This window comes from Bombus vosnesenskii, unplaced genomic scaffold (genome assembly GCF_011952255.1).
Source record: "Bombus vosnesenskii isolate JDL3184/JDL3185 unplaced genomic scaffold, Bvos_JDL3184-5_v1.1 scf7180000013807, whole genome shotgun sequence".
NCBI classification, from domain to species: domain Eukaryota; kingdom Metazoa; phylum Arthropoda; class Insecta; order Hymenoptera; family Apidae; genus Bombus; species Bombus vosnesenskii.
Genome location: NW_022883227.1, coordinates 1 through 12,440, shown reverse-complemented (window position 1 = coordinate 12,440; position 12,440 = coordinate 1). Strand labels below are relative to the sequence as shown.

Genomic DNA, 12,440 nt, shown 5'->3' with positions numbered 1-12,440 from the left:
TGAATTAGCACTGTAAAATGGAGTTCAACGAGTGCTTAAACGTCGAAATATCTCCAACGGGAAGGAAATGACGGCTATTTTTCGTCAAAATTTTTGAAATTTTCGCGATTTATGAGATATTTTGATTGTTTCGACGCTCAAATGGTTGTGCATTGAATTAGCACTGTGAAATGGAGTTCAACGAGTGCTTAAACGTCGAAATATCTCCAACGGGAAGGAAACGACGGCTATTTTTCGCCAAAATTTTCGAAATTTTCGCGATTTGCGAGATATTTTGATTGTTTCGACGCTTAATTGGTTGTGCATTGAATTAGCACTGTGAAATGGAGTTCAACGAGTGCTTGAACGTCGAAATATCTCCAACGGGAAGGAAACGACGGCTATTTTTCGTCAAAATCAAGATTTGCGAGATATTCTTGATCATTGTTTGACGCTCAAACATTGTGCATTGAATTAGCAACCTGCAAAATGGAGTTCACCGAGGCGTTAAACGTCGAAATATATCCAACGGGAAGGAAATGACGGCTATTTTTCGTCAAAATTTTTAAATTTTCGCGATTTGCGAGATATTTTGATTGTTTCGACGCTCAAATGGTTGTGCATTGAATTAGCACTGTGAAATGGAGTTCAACGAGTGCTTAAACGTCGAAACATCTCCAACGGGAAGGAAATGACGGCTATTTTTCGTCAAAATTTTTGAAATTTTCGCGATTTGCGAGATATTTTGATTGTTTCGGCGCTCAAATGGTTGTGCATTGAATTAGCACTGTGAAATGGAGTTCAACGAGTGCTTAAACGTCGAAATATCTCCAACGGGAAGGAAATGACGGCTATTTTTCGTCAAAATTTTTGAAATTTTCGCGATTTGCGAGATATTTTGATTGTTTTGACGCTCAAATGGTTGTGCATTGAATTAGCACTGTGAAATGGAGTTCAACGAGTGCTTAAACGTCGAAATATCTCCAACGGGAAGGAAATGACGGCTATTTTTCGTTAAAATCGCGTTTTGCGAGATATTTTGATTGTTTGGACGCTCAAATGGTAGTGCATTGAATTACACTGCGAAATTTGAGTTCAACGAGTGCTTAAACGTCGAAAACATTCCAACGGGGAAGGAAATGACGGCTATTCTTCGTCAAAATTTTCGAAATTTTCGCGATTTGCGAGATATTTTGATTGTTTCGACGCTCAAATGGTTGTGCATTGAATTAGCACTGTGAAATGGAGTTCACCGAGTGCTTAAACGTCGAAATATCTCAAACGGGAAGGAAATGACGGCTATTTTTCGTCAAAATCGCGATTTGCGAGATATTTTGATTGCTTCGACGCTTAAACGGTTGTGCATTGCATTAGCACTGTGAAATGGAGTTCAACGAGTGCTTAAACGTCGAAATATCTCCAACGGGAAGGAAATGACGGCTATTTTTCTCCAAAATCGCGATTTTGCGATATTTTGATTGTTTCGACGCTCCAAAATGGTTGTGCATTGAATTAGCACCGTGAAATGGAGTTCAACGAGTGCTTAAACGTCGAAATATCTCCAACGGGAAGGAAATGACGGCTATTTTTCGTCAAAATTTTTGAAATGTTCGCGATTTGCGAGATATTTTGATTGTTTCGACGCTCAAATGGATGTGCATTGAATTAGCACTGTGAAATGGAGTTCAACGAGTGCTTAAACGCCGAAATATCTCCAACGGGGAGGAAATGACGGCTATTTTTCGTCAAAATTTTTGAAATTTTCGCGATTTGCGAGATATTTTGATTGTTTCGACGCTCAAATGGTTGTGCATTGAATTAGCACTGTGAAATGGAGTTCAACGAGTGCTTAAACGTCGAAATATTTCCAACGGAAGGAAATGGCAATGGTTGTCTAAAATTTTGAAATTTTCGCGATTTGCGAGATATTTTGATTGTTTCGACGCTCAATGTTGTGCATTGAATTAGCACTGTGAAATGGAGTTCAACGAGTGCTTAAACGTCGAAACATTCCAACGGGAAATAAAATGACGGCTATTTTTCGTCAAAATTTTTGAAATTTTCGCGATTTGCGAGATATTTTGATTGTTTCGACGCTTAAATGGTTGTGCATTGCATTAGCACTGTGAAACGGAGTTCAACGAGTGCTTAAACGTCGAAATTTCTCCAACGGGAAGGAAATGACGGCTATTTTTCGTCAAAACTTTTGAAATTTTCGCGATTTGCGAGATATTTTGATTGTGTCGACGCTCACCGGAGCCAGATTGAATTAGCACTGTGAAATGGAGTTCAACGAGGCTTTAAAACGTCGAAATATCTCCAACGGGAAGGAAATGACGGCTATTTCTTTTTCGGGTCAAAATTTTGGAAATTTTCGCGATTTGCGAGATATTTTGATTGTGTCGACGCTCAAATGGTTGTGCATTGAACTAGCACTGTGAAATGGAGTTCAACGAGTGCTTAAACGTCGAAATATCTCCAACGGGAAGGAAATGACGGCTATTTTTCGTCAAAATCGCGATTTGCGAGATATTTTGATTGTTTTGACGCTCAAATGGTTGTGCATTGAATTAGCACTGCGAAATGGAGTTCAACGAGTGCTTAAACGTCGAAATATTCCAACGGAAGGAAATGACGGCTATTTTTCGTTCAAATTTTCTTTTGAAATTTTCGCGATTTGCGAGGATATTTTGATTGTATCGACGCCTCAAATGGTTGTGCATTGAATTAGCACTGTGAAATGGAGTTCAACGAGTGCTTAAACGTCGAAATATCTCCAACGGGAAGGAAATAACGGCTATTTTTCGTCAAAATTTTTGAAATTTTCGCGATTTGCGAGATATTTTGATTGTTTCGACGCTTAAATGGTTGCGCATTGAATTAGCACTGTGAAATGGAGTTCAACGAGTGCTTAAACGTCGAAATATTTCCAACGGGAAGGAAATGACGGCTATTTTTCGTCAAAATTTTTGAAATTTACGCGATTTGCGAGATATTTTGATTGTTTCGACGCTTAAATGGTTGTGCATTGCATTAGCACTGTGAAATGGAGTTCAACGAGCGCTTAAACGTCGAAATATCTCCAACGGGAAGGAAATGACGGCTATTTTTCGTCAAAATCGCGATTTGCAGATATTTTTGGATTGGTTTGACGCTCCTCAAAATGGTTGTGTACTGAATTAGCACTGCGAAATGGAGTTCAACGAGTGCTTAAACGTCGAAATATTCCAACGGGAAGGAAATGACGGCTATTTTTCGTTAAAATTTTTGAAATCTTCGCGATTTGCGAGATATTTCGATTGTTTCGACGCTTAAATCGTTGTGCATTGAATTAGCACTGTGAAATGGAGTTCAACGAGTGCTTAAACGTCGAAATATCTCCAACGGGAAGGAAATGACGGCTATTTTTCGTCAAAATTTTTGAAATTTTCGCGATTTGCGAGATATTTTGATTGTTTCGACGCTCAAATGGTTGTGCATTGAATTAGCACTGTGAAATGGAGTTCAACGAGTGCTTAAACGTCGAAATATATCCAACGGGAAGGAAATGACTGCTATTTTTCGTTAAAATCGCGATTTGCGAGATATTTTGATTGTTTCGACGCTCCTCACGGAGCCAGGTAATTGAATTAGCACTGTGAAATGGAGTTCAACGAGTGCTTAAACGTCGAAATATCTCCAACGGGAAGGAAATGACGGCTATTTTTCGTTAAAATCGCGATTTGCGAGATATTTTGATTGTTTCGACGCTCAAATGGAAGTGCATTGAATTAGCACTGTGAAATGGAGTTCAACGAGTGCTTAAACGTCGAAATATCTCCAACGGGAAGGAAATGACGGCTATTTTTCGTCAAAATTTTGAAATTTTCGAAATTTGCGAGATATTTTGATTGTTTCTGACGCTCAAATGAAGGCATTGAATTGAAGTACTGTGAAATGAGTTCAACGAGTGCTTAAATGTCTAAATTTCTCCAACGGGAAGGAAAATGACGGCTATTTTTCGTCAAAATTCTTGAAATTTTCGCGATTTGCGAGATATTTTGATTGTTTCGACGCTCAAATGGTTGTGCATTGAATTCGCACTGTGAAATGGATTTCAACGAGCGCTTAAACGTCGAAATATCACCAACGGGAAGGAAATGACGGCTATTTTTCGGAAAAATCGCGATTTGCGAGATATTTTGATTGTTTCGACGCTCAAATGGTTGTGCAGTGAATTAGCACTGTGAAATGGAGTTCAACGAGCGCTTAAACGTCGAAATATCTCCAACGGGGAGGAAATGACGGCTGTTTTTCGTCAAAATTTTTGAAACTTTCGCGATTTGCGAGATATTTTGATTGTTTCGACGCTCAAATGGTTGTGCATTGAATTAGTTGTGACGTCCCGCGCTCCGCACGCGCCGTAACGAGAACAAGAAAACTATTCTATACAAAACGCGCGAATAAAGATTTGAATACACAAACGAACACACGGCGCTACGAAACTAAAGGAAGGATTAACAAAGCGAGGGCGACTAATAAATCCAATCGGTATAAAATAAAATAAAATAAATAAAACCAGCTAACGGATTGAACGAGTTACGAACCAAACAAATAAACTAGGAAATAAGAATAACTACGGAAAGGGAAATAATTGAAACGCCAGAAATACGAGTATATATAAATATATTTTAATCAATCAACTTGAAGAGTCACATATAAGTATAAACATATATGCTAGGCACGTAATAAATTAGTAAATATTAGAGTTAGCGCTTATAATACTATGCAATAAATACAATATTATCAATTTATGAAATATAAGTATATACAAAGTTAAAAACTAATAGTCTAACGAATACATAAAACATACAATATTGTATTATTAAAGAAATAAAAGTTACATTGTCAGAAACATATATATATGTGTGCGCATTCTATTAAACAGATACATATTTGAAACTAGCCTATGTTCCGGTAAAGAATTATAAAATAAGAACTACATTACGAAACATGCATGTCTATATATATATATATATATTATAGTCTAAACTAAACTACTATTAATGTACGCTCGAATCGACAATCTAAGATACAGGCTACGCTCCGGTAAAGAGTTATAAAATAAGAACTACGCTACGAAACATGCATGTCTCTATACAAACATATAAAAATCTATATTCTAAACTACTACTAATCTATGTGCATTCTACAATCTAAAATACATACTTAAAACTAGCCTACATGCCGGTAAAGCATTATAAAATAAGAACTACATTATGAAACATGCATGTCTCTATATAAACATATAAATAATTTATTTTTCTAAACTAAAACTACTATTAATAATCTACAAAAGAAATAGAACACACAACGCAACACTTGGGACTAAGCGACAACCTGTCGATAACCCAAACGCTCAAAATAATTAACATCGCAACGACCTGAGTAATTGCATACAGAAATTCTATCATCAAACACAAATATGTAAACACACACTAAACGCACAATAATCTAGAAACAAAATCTTCAATACTATGTTGTCACACTACAAGATATATATGTATATATGAAATCAAATGATTGACACATAACCTCAAATACACAACACTATATCACTAAAGAATCTGAATGAAAATCACTTTGCCAGAAATATATACATATATACGCGTGCGTGCGTGTGTTCTATCTTATTAAAAGAAATTAATATAAAATAAATAATTAACATTTCATTTCGTATGAACACTATATGGGCAAGAGAGATATGCATATAAATACGTATATATATATATATATATATGTATGTATGTATGTATGTGTGAGTGCATATGTTTTATATTATCGAATACTCTATGAAATAAGCTACTCGAAACAATAAATAATGCAATCGAAGAATTACAAAACATTAGCTATACTGAAGTGACACACAACATAAACATATATATATATACGTATATTCACACGAGTTATACTATTGTCACTTTAAAATAATATAAATAAATAAATGTTCTAATTGCGGTCGAATAAGGAAAAAACGAGCGACAGACGAAAATTACTTCGATATCAAACAAAACTAAAGACCCGTCACTAAAAACTTTACTGATGACATTTATGAGCGGCCATGTTGGATTTACACGCGTCATGGCGACAGGAATGTTAGGGATTAATGGAAGTCAGGCGCGAGAAACAAATCATGAAAACACATTGTTAACACTTTTCTTTAATAAATTTTATGGGAAACTACAAATGTAAAAATATATATATATATATATATATTTAAATAAAAGGGGGGAAATATAAAATTAAAAAATTAACAAATGTAAAATAGATAACCTAACACTATCAGACTAAAAAAAAAATATATATATATATATACACATATTGAACACAAAATTAATAATAATAAGGAACATCAAAACAGCGAACCAACAAAATTGAGGCAGCTACAATAAATCAAAATCGAAGCAAGGAGCTCCGGGATAAAGTTCGCTGAACTCACACATACACCAATAGCGCACAACAGGGGAAATTCCCTTTCTCCCAGAAGCATGGTGACGAAGATGCGCCTCCAAAACCTCTTCGGAATCCCTCTTTCGCTTGGGCTGGAAACAACACGGTATATTTTAAATAAAACGAAACAGGACGAACCAAACGAACTAAAAATAAGACTAAATACGTACCAGGGAAGTCTGGAAAGGAACCTCTGATAGAAACGACTCAGCAAACATGGTTCGAACGTCGATCACCGAAGCCTAAGGAAATAGCAAAAAAGGGAAAAACAATCAAAATCACAAAACAATCTTAATATGCAAACATCCAAACTTACGCAAAACAATTCGAAGGAGGAGGTCTTTGTTATGGGAGAGCAGCGGAGTTGCGCGTGTTGCCCGAGCAAACTTTAAAATAATAATGATGCTGCAGCCACCAGCCCTTCCACGCGCCGAAGAAACACCGGTAATTCCCACGGTACAGCACGTGGAAGTTTCTCGCGAAACGGACTAGATCAGCGTGGAATGCCTCAAATCTCCTAGACGCTAGCTCAGCAGAAACACAGGACTGATAGAAACTAAGTCGAAATACGGAATTTACATTTTGTCACGTACGATTCCAAGAAGTCCAAACTGCAACATCCCGATTCCCACGGAAGGGTACCCCCAGCGGACCACCACCCCGTGGGGGATGGCATTATAAATAAGCGATGCAACATAGCGCGGCGTTCATTATTAGTTCATTATTCGTGCATTATTCGTTCTTTAATTCTTTGTTCATTATTAGTTCATTATTCGTGCATTATTCGTTCATTAGTTTGCGATCGTTTGTTACTACGGCTCACTATTCTTTGCGTCTAGAAATTTGTATAAGTATTTTGTGTTTCGGGGTCTTTAGTTTTTCGATAAAGAGAAGAGAGTCGCGATTAAATAAAGTAAAATTTTAAGCCTTCATTACGATATCAATTCAGTTAGCAAGTCACTCAATTTGTATCGAAATAGTTTAATAAAGTAAAGGTTGATAGAAAACTATATTCGAGATTAAATAATAAACCCAACAACCTTCGACGATCACCGGGACAGCTGGAGTGATGGCACCAGATAGCACCTTTTCCTCAAGGTAAGCAAATTAAATTTAAAAAACTTTCTTCTTCTCTGGCAATCTCGTTGTCCTCGAGAATTGAATCAAAACCTCCTATCATCGATTTCATTTACGGTTTTAAAGATAGAAATATTGCTTAAATTTTAAACAAAGGAGTTGTCCGTTGTGTCGGCTTGTGCGAACGGTGTTTTCAGCTACTGAAACACCCACTGATCTTCGCATTCCTCCTCCCATTGTTGGTAAAATATTACCCATCTTTGGGCAAGGCTTGCGAAATCACACAAGTCCCGCTCAGAAAGGACTAATAAATATATCGTCGGGGTCAATTGAAAATCAAGAACGATACCGGTATTGCTATTAACCGATATTCTTGCCATTCTTGCATGCGATTATAAGAAAGATATAACAAAACAATCCCCCCTTCGGGAAATTAACCAAAAGATCGTTCGCTGTGTCGACTCGTGCAAACGGTGTTTTCGATTATCGAGAACACCCATCGATCTTCGCCTTCCTCCTCCCACTGTTGGTAAATTATTACCCGTCTTTGGGCAAGGCTGGCGAAATCACACGAGTCCCACACAGAGAGGATCGTTAGAATTATCCTCGATAGCTAAACTCAAAAGGCAAGAAAATCGTGGCGACAGAATCCATCGGGGTAAATGAATTGAGTTTCGGTCTTAACAGTGAAATTAAAAGAGAAGAGGAAGTCAAACGAAAAAATAAATTTATATAAAACAACAAACAATCTCACATTCCTATCTAATCCAGCAACGCTAAAATATATATATCTAGCTAATCAAATATATATATATATAATAACCTAACCCATTTCACATTCAAGTAAAAATCCGTTCGACGAGGAAAAATATTTATTGTACCCAGCTTTAATCCTCTCCCGCGCTAGTATCCCTGCGCATAGCAGGTTAGCCGAAAAGTGAAATTCGTTTACCAGTTGCATTAAGCGTCAGTTAACGCTACCCATTAAACGCAAAGGAAAATAATAAAAAATAAAATATTTTGAAATAGTCTTTGGACTATTTCTGGTGGCAGCAACTACCGTATTAATTAATAACCTAAATCGGAATTAAATACACAATAATATCATTTTAATTTATTTCCTTTCCGATTAAATTCAAAACTCAAACTCAACTATAAAAAAAAAAAAATTTTTTTTCAGTAAAATTCAACCTTAGATTTGATCGATTTAAACAAACAAATTGATACGTAACAGATTAGTAGTTATAAATTTTTGGTGGCAGCGGTGGGATACGATTCACGGAGGATTAAAGTTGGTTTAAACGATTCGACACGCTCCATAGTAGATTAAAGTTGTCACGCTCGATTAATAAAATATATATTTAAGAAACAATGGCGACTGTAGTAGAATCGTTAGACGAAGAAATGGTTTTGACATTGTCGGAAAAACTTAAAGCATGGGATGCGAACTTTCGCGATATGAGTGCGAAACTCGCCGAATTACAAAACGGATTGTTCGAGCTTAAAACAAAACAGGAACCTCAAACACCCAGATCGCCGCCGACAGCGCAACAGGAAACAGTCCAGACAGGTGGACATACCCAACCAATTAAGCTAAAAGACGCGATCGAATCGGTGCCAGTGTTTGACGGATATCGACCATCGGTATTCCATTTTTTAAGAGCTTGTGAACGCGCGCGAAATATGATTCCCAGATATCAAGAACCTCAATTGGTAAAATTGTTAGTAAATAAGCTTCGTGGACACGCGTTCCTCGCCATCGAAGACACGGAATTAATGAGTTTAAATGATTTCGGAAACAAATTAAAGGATCTATTCGGCCCAAAGAAATCTCTTAACGAATATAAAGGAGAATTAGGAACGATATTTCAACGACCCGGGGAAGATATACTAGATTATATGGATCGCGTTAGAAATCTTAGATTAGCAATAATGGACGGAGAAAGAGGCGACTACGGCATTATATCCCCCGACGTACAAGATACTATAGATTGGGAAACGAGAGAAGCTTTCGTTAAAGGACTTCCGAACGAGGTATATGTACGAGTAAAAATAGCAGGATACCATACTTTAGAAGATGCGTATCGACAAGCTGTTAAAGCAACACACGAATTGAGACAAATAACCGACAGAACGCGACCCCATCGACCGACACTCTCGAACTATTATAGACGCGATAACGCACGTCCCTCGAACACTAATAACAATATCAGAAACAGCCGCCAAGATCGAAGATCAGTACCTCCATCGCAGAATTTACCGAATACTAATAGACAAAATATCATGTGTAATTATTGTAAAAAACCCGGACATTTAGTGAAGGACTGTTACAAATTTAAAGCCCGAGTAGACGCCGGATTAATCGTACCCTACGCTTCGAGACCGTCGGGAAACCAAACACGTCCTTCGGGAGAATGGGGCGAGCCACGAGGGAACAATACGCCGAATCGCCCAAGAGTACAAGCGGCAATCAGGCGACCGGCGCCGACGGCAACAAACAGGACGAGAGCAGCCACTCACGCGAGATCAACTCCACCACCCATAACGAGAGACGGAGCGAACGAAAGGCCGACAATAAGATCGAACGAACAGCCACTAAATACTGTGGGGGAGGCATCCCACAACCAAACGAGGCCACAGACAGAGAATCCAGAATCTCAAGACAAAAGGGAAAGAGCGAAACACAAACAACCGGCGAAGGAAAACCATCAAGAGTTGAATTCAGATTCGGAAGGCGACCTCTCCGAATTATTTCAGTAAAATTTAACGATTCTCCAACGACCCCAACTGCACGAATAGTTTCCCCAAATCTAAAAACTAAAACGAGTTTATTGTTAGACTCTGGATCGGAAATCAATATTATCAAGAAACCTGCTTTACCCGATTCAGCCATCATCGACGAGAAAGAATTAATTGAAGTGCGAGGAATTACGGCAACGAGCCTGGTCTCCCTAGGGCAGACGGTAATACAGGTTGCGGGCCATCCGGTTATTTTTCATGTAGTCGATGATTCATTGCTAATCGATCAAGACGGAATCTTAGGATCCGAATTTTTTGCAGGTTGTAAAGCTTGTTTAGATTATGAAGAAAAACATATCAAATGGGGAAATATTTATATTCCCTTCGACACTAAGGAGAAAATAATTATACCGAAGCGAAGTATAATAACGTGTTCAATTAATATCGCTAATCCAGAGATAAAAGAGGGATTTATTCCAAGAATCGAGCCGAGCAAGGGAATCTATTTTGGAAACGCAGTTGTGAGGAATCATAAAGGAAGAGGCTATATAAGAGTAATAAATACTAACTCAAGAGATTACGAATTTACAACACCGACGATGGTGATTAAAGAATTTGAAAATCCCTCCCCGCTTCCTAGGACAGCGTGTAATACAGTTCTAAAATCGAAGGAAAGCAGATATGAAAAAATTAATGAGTTACTACGACTCGAACACTTGAACGAAGAAGAAAAGGAAAATGTAAAAAAATTGATTCGTAACAATCAAGATAGATTTCATATTCCAGGAGATATATTGGAAGCAACCGATGTTCTAGAACATAGAATAATTACTACGGATAATATACCAATCAATACCAAACAGTATCGATATCCACCAATACATCGAGAAGAGATAAATCGACAGATTCAAGAATTACTAGATACGGACGTAGTGGAACCATCAATATCTCCATATAACTCCCCGTTATGGATCGTACCCAAAAAACCCGATTCGCAAGGAAACAAACGCTGGAGATTAGTTATCGATTATAGAAAATTGAACGATAAAACGATTGGCGATGCCTTCCCATTACCCAACATTACAGAAATATTGGATCAATTAGGAAGTGCAAAATATTTTTCCACGTTTGACTTAGCATCAGGCTTTCACCAGATCCGTATGTCGCAAGAAGATGCCCACAAAACGGGATTTTCGACACCATACGGACATTTTCAATTCAAAAGAATGCCCTTTGGATTAAAAAATGCCCCAGCAACATTTCAACGTTTAATGAACTCAGTATTATCGGGTCTGCAAGGAATAGAACTATTCGTCTATCTGGATGACATAGTGATTTATTCCAGGTCTCTCCAGGAACACGAAATTAAATTTAATAAATTAATGGAAAGACTGAGGACAGCCAAATTACGATTACAACCCGATAAGTGCGAATTTTTACGACATGAGGTGAATTATTTGGGACATATAATTAGTGAGGATGGCGTGAAACCCGATCCAAAGAAAGTCGAAGCCGTATCAAAATTTCCACGACCAAAGAAGGCGAAAAATATCAAACAATTTCTGGGACTAGCAGGATATTACAGAAGATTTATACCCGATTTCTCCAAGGTCGCGAAACCATTGACACAACTATTAAAGAAGGATACTCCCTTCAAATGGACGGAAAATCAAGAAGATGCATTCAATAATTTAAAAACAGCGTTAATGACGAAACCCATTCTACAATATCCAGACTTTTCTAAACCCTTTAACCTTACTACAGACGCATCGGGATACGCAATAAGCGGAGTACTGAGTCAAGGGCCAATCGGAAAGGATTTGCCGATTGCGTATGCCTCAAGACTATTAAATTCCGCCGAACAAAACTACTCTACCATAGAAAAGGAGTGTCTGGCAATTGTTTACAGCGCAATGCATTTCCGACCGTATCTTTACGGAAGAAAGTTCACTATCGTAACCGATCATAAACCTTTAGTGTGGATGCATTCTATCAAAGATCCTACTTCCAGAATTTGGAAATGGAAATTAAAATTATCGGACTTTGAATTTGATATTGTATACAAAGAAGGCAGAGCGAACGCAAACGCAGACGCACTATCTAGGAACCCTCCGGAAGTTTGTTTACCAATCAGGAAAAGAGAGGAAGTCTCACCG

General features: G+C 37.7%; 1 long non-coding RNA gene across 1 annotated transcript; it reads right to left on the bottom strand.

Moving 5' to 3' along the window:
* Positions 1-6,343: 6,343 nt before the first annotated feature.
* Positions 6,344-7,330, bottom strand: LOC117238991. The gene is made up of 3 exons (XR_004494318.1): positions 6,785-7,330; positions 6,639-6,710; positions 6,344-6,560 (listed from the first exon to the last, which is right to left on the bottom strand). It is a non-coding gene; the product is annotated as an uncharacterized LOC117238991 (long non-coding RNA).
* Positions 7,331-12,440: the final 5,110 nt, after the last annotated feature.